The sequence below is a fragment of the Montipora capricornis genome, chromosome 11 (genome assembly GCF_036669925.1).
Source record: "Montipora capricornis isolate CH-2021 chromosome 11, ASM3666992v2, whole genome shotgun sequence".
NCBI lineage: Eukaryota > Metazoa > Cnidaria > Anthozoa > Scleractinia > Acroporidae > Montipora > Montipora capricornis.
In genome coordinates this window covers 31,554,415-31,559,667 of record NC_090893.1, presented here as the reverse complement: position 1 = coordinate 31,559,667, position 5,253 = coordinate 31,554,415, and positions in this window count along the sequence as shown.

Here is a 5,253-nt window from a genome sequence, read left to right as displayed (position 1 = left end):
TTTCCTGTGGATATGTTTTCTTTTTTTCAGCGTTTCTGGCTTTGTGGGACACGTAAATCCCTCAAAATCTACGAAAAATTACCTCTGGCACCCAAGTTGTATAACCGTAATCTTGTGAAAACCTAGCCAACCATGTAAGTCGGCATCATGCAAACAAGACGCTTTCTAAAACGGCTTCGTAAAGACAGGCCTGCATTTGAATCGTACAACTGTCATCGATCCCTGCATGAACAAGCCTCTTTTTAAGAGGGTAAACCAAAATAATATGGCTTAAAAACCCTGAAAAAATAGCAAATTATTTCATTAATCCAATCACATTCTGTGGAGCGAAACCGAATATAATCCAACAGCGAGGAATGATCAATTGTTTTCGTCACTGTTGAGTAATAAAACCGATTTTCGAGACGTCGTTGTTACCCATGTACCCGCTTCGTCCTTTCCCTAGAGTGTTAAATATGATTGTGATTGTATGAATCTTTTTGGAATAGTAAGGATAGACCATTAGAAACTAGTAGTAATGAAGGATTATTGAAGTGCATTCCACAGTCAGTAAGTAGCTTGGATAGTGTAAAAGGCATACCAAATGAGTGAATTTTTGGCCATTGCAGATCTAGTTAAAATAGTAAATAACCACAAGATTTTTAATGTAACAACAAAATTGAATACATTTGGAGTTGATAGTATTATATATGTCGTCATCATGTTCAAAACACAAGAAAATCTATATGTAAGTTGTAACTGCAACTACATTAATTCATTAGAATAACCGTTAAAGAAAGCTGAACACATCGTTGTGATCCGAGCAAAATTGAGGTGGAAAAATTTGATGCTTCCGAAAGACATGAAAAAAGAACCAGCAACTGTGTTATCCTTGTAGTTGTCCAGAGCAATGATCTGCCTAGGTTATGGAAATCCTAATTAAATTTGCAATAGTTTTAAGCTTTTACTTGTCTTGTTGATCCATCAGAATAATGAAACTTGCAAAACCAAGGTGACTTGGTAACTCAATAAACAGTCAAAAAGGAGAAAATTAAGACCACCATGCACTGAGGCAGTGAAATGTAACAGTTGATTTCAGTGTATTGTTAAGTCATGTGAGTATACATAGAAAACTTCTGTTTGGATGCAGATAAGTGAAGACAACTTTAAATAGATTGTGTTAAGTTGTAGATATGATGTAATTGCTGGACAAATGTTCAATTGCAAGAGAGATGTTTATGACGATTATTCAGGTTTAACTTATATCAAATGGCTTGTCGTATTCTTATATTAAATGGCTTGTCGTGATATTCCTGTAAAGTCAGACCTTTATACAGCTGCCAGTTTAAATATTATACGTAAACTTTCAACAGTAGCAAGCACTGAAAAAAAAAAAGATAACTTTGGTACCTTAGACGCAATTTGCTGATTCAAACAGTTAAGTGTGTTATATATAAGTCATGGGAAGTGCTCTTGTGTCTTCGGTAGCTAAAAAATCACGTCTTCGGTTCTGTTGGGAAAAAAATTGATTCAAGCCATAAAAATGGTCTCTCTTGACAGGGAAATGATACGCCGATCGAAAGACATGGTTTGCTTATAATCAGACAAGGGCGGTTGGGGACAAGTTCAATATGGAAGATGTTTGCACAAGGTATGTAGGTAATGAATTTTAAAACACTAAAGTTACCTAACTCGGTTACCGTGGTGGAGAAAGCTTCTGTTCTTTTGAGAATTTCAGTCTTGTTTGCGAGACAGAAATAAGTGTTCGGCACGACATGGTCAGGGTGGGTACAAAAAACAACGGCTGCGCGAAATATCCACCCAGATACTCTGAATGTCAGGAATTATATTTTCTTGTGAATAGATTTTTTTTCTTCTGCCGTTTCCGGCTTTGTGGGAGCCATAATGCCCTCAAAGTCTACAAAAGAATGACCTCTGGCGCCCTTGATTTACATCTGTGATCTTGCGGAAACCCAGCCAACCATGTGAGTAGGCATCATGCGAACTAGACGCGTTCTAAATCGGCTTGGTCAGGACGGGCCTACATTTTGAAACGTACAACTGTCATCTATTTGCGCATTAAGAAGCCTGTTCTCAAGATCAGAAACCAAAAGAATATGGCTAAAAGACGCTGGAAAAATAACAAATTATTTCTCTAATATTTAATATTCTGTAGAGCGAAACCGAATAAGAAATTTTCATTGAACCATAAAACAAAAAGAATGCAACATCCAGTGATTTTTTTCAAAGACCACCAAAATTGCATTAGTCCTTAGGGCCAGTGCAATTTGTAGTCTTGAAAAATTTACAAGCGCTTATTTATTGCAAATTGTAAAAATTTGATGCTTCTCAAAGACATGAAAAAAGAACCAGCAACTGTGTTATCCTTGTAGTTGTCCAGAGCAATGATCTGCCTAGGTTATGGAAATCCTAATGAAATTTGCAATGGGTTTAAGCTTTTACTTGTCTTTTTGATCCATCAGAATAATGAAACTTGCAAAACCAAGGTGACTTGGTAACTCAATAAACAGTCAAAAAGGAGAAAATTAAGACCACCATGCACTGAGGCAGTGAAATGTAACAGTTGATTTCAGTGTATTGTTAGGTCATGTGAGTATACATAGAAAACTTCTGTTTGGATGCAGATAAGTGAAGACAACTTTAAATAGATTGTGTTAAGTTGTAGATATGATGTAATTGCTGGACAAATGTTCAATTGCAAGAGAGATGTTTATGACGATTATTCAGGTTTAACTTATATCAAATGGCTTGTCGTGATATTCCTGTAAAGTCAGACCTTTATAAAGCTGCCAGATTAAATATTATACGTACACTTTCAACAGCCGCAAGCACTGAAAAAAAAAAAGATAACTTTGGTACCTTAGACGCAATTTGCTGATTCAAACAGTTAAGTGTGTTATATATAAGTCATGGGAAGTGCTCTTGTGTCTTCCGTAGCTAAAAAATCACGTCTTCGGTTCTGTTGGGAAAAAAATTGATTCAAGCCATAAAAATGGTCTTTCTTGACAGGGAAATGATACGCCAATCGAAAGACATGGTTTGCTTATAATCAGACAAGGACGGTTGGGGACAAGTTCAATATGGAAGATGTTTGCACAAGGTATGTAGGTAATGAATTTTAAAACACTAAAGTTACCTAACTCGGTTACCGTGGTGGAGAAAGCTTCTGTTCTTTTGAGAATTTCAGTCTTGTTTGCGAGACAGAAATAAGTGTTCGGCACAACATGGTCAGGGTGGGTACAAAAAACAACGGCTGTGCGAAATCTCCATCCAGATACTATGAATGTCAGGAATTATATTTTCTTGTGAATACATTTTCTTTTTCTGAAGGGAATATACGGATGACTTGGCGTGTTATTAATGATCTCACCTCTCGGAAAACGATTGGTCCATCCATAAAAGAGATTAAACAAAATGGTATATCCATCTGTAATTCACCAGAATTAGCCACAGCATTTAATCATCATTTCGCCACTGTGGGGCCTAAACTTGCTGATGAGATTCCTCTTAACAACAATGGTCGCACACATCTGCATTATTTGAACAATCTCTTACCTGATAACATATAGATTTAGCCAAGCCTAAAAGCGGAGCTCCCGTCTTGTTTATTCTTACTGGCTGTAGGATTAGTGAAAATAAAAGGCTTTGGAACTGTCCGCCTTTTGGTTTTCCGGGAAATTGCTTAATTATGTCATTTTCTTCGCTGCCTAACTAGTGAATTCCACGGATAAATTCACCTGAAAAACCGATTGATCGCATGAATCACGAAGTGATATCGGTTTTTCCAGCGAAATCTACTGTTGAATTTACCAGTTAGGCAATTATTTTTTCTTGAATCGCAAGAGTATGAAAAGAAAACAAGCAAATCCTCAGCAAGCGAACGGAAAAGTAAAGAACCCATTTCAGAGTCGACTGTCAAAAGCCAGCGAATAGGAATCACGCTAAAATTAGAAATCACAGACATACTATAGCTCGTGATTTGACAGATCGTACTTTATTTATTCCACTTTATCTCTGAAAATGAGATCATTTACATTTTGATGTACTTCATTGAAACACGCCAGCTTGGATTAGAACCAGAATCCGCTAGAAAGGACAAACTTCAAACAAGATCTCCAACAAATTACCTGTACGTGCTCTAAACAAACTTCTGAAAACACAAGCTGATTTTTCTTTTTTTATATTTTATTCATTTTTATTGATTTGTAGTTACATACATTTTTCCACAAACAAACATAATTCACATTAACAGACAGACACGATAATCATATATTTACAAACGCACCCCACAATTCCTCTTAACTCCCTTCTGCTTCTAAATATAATGACTAGTACAGCGCAGCAACAACACGAGATTCTATATACATCTAGTTGTTTTTGTACTTGGCCCATTTCATATTGTGAGCTTTTAGTTTATTATTTGATTTTGCGATCATTGTCTCAAGCTGGTGAATCATTTTAATTTTCGAGTTAAACACTTTAATTGAAGGAAGAGACTTGTTCTGTCGACAAGAATATAAATACTGTTTAGCAATTATTAAAGTATGATTAATAAATAATTCGTCTTCGCATCTTAAAATACCAAACATTATATCTTTGTCAGAAAGGTGTTCTATCTTTACCCCTTGATTATCAAACCATTTTATAACCTCAGCCCAGAAATCCTTAGTATAATGACAACAAATGAAAAAATGCTCCAGGGATTCGTTGATTTCACCACAAAGGGAACACGCCGGAGATGGAATAATACCAGTTTTGTTTAAAAATGAATTTGTGACAAGACACCTGTTAAGTAATTTGTATTGGAATTCACGCGATTTTGTGTCCAAGGAAGTACGAAATGGCAAGCTGTAAATCTCTTTCCATTCTAAAACAGCATTAACAAAATGGGTATTAAAATTCAGTTGGGCAGTCGGTGGGATGATGATTCTATTTCGAAGTTCTTTATATACGGTCTTTGAAACGACTGTTTCGATTAAAAGATTTTTGTTGTTAAAACTTAATTTAATTTCATCGTGCAAATTGAAAGGCTCGTCAGCTGTAGAAGCAAACGTGTTTAATGATTTACGCCATTCAACTGGTAAGGCATCGATTACAGAGATAAGTCTAAATATATCTAATGGCGAGATATTTAATTCTCTCAACCTGTGATTACTTTTAACAATGAATTCATTATTGTCGGAGATTAGATCCCGCATTCGAAGAATTCCCTTTTCTGCAAGATTTCTAAAATAAACAGATTTGCCGCCGATA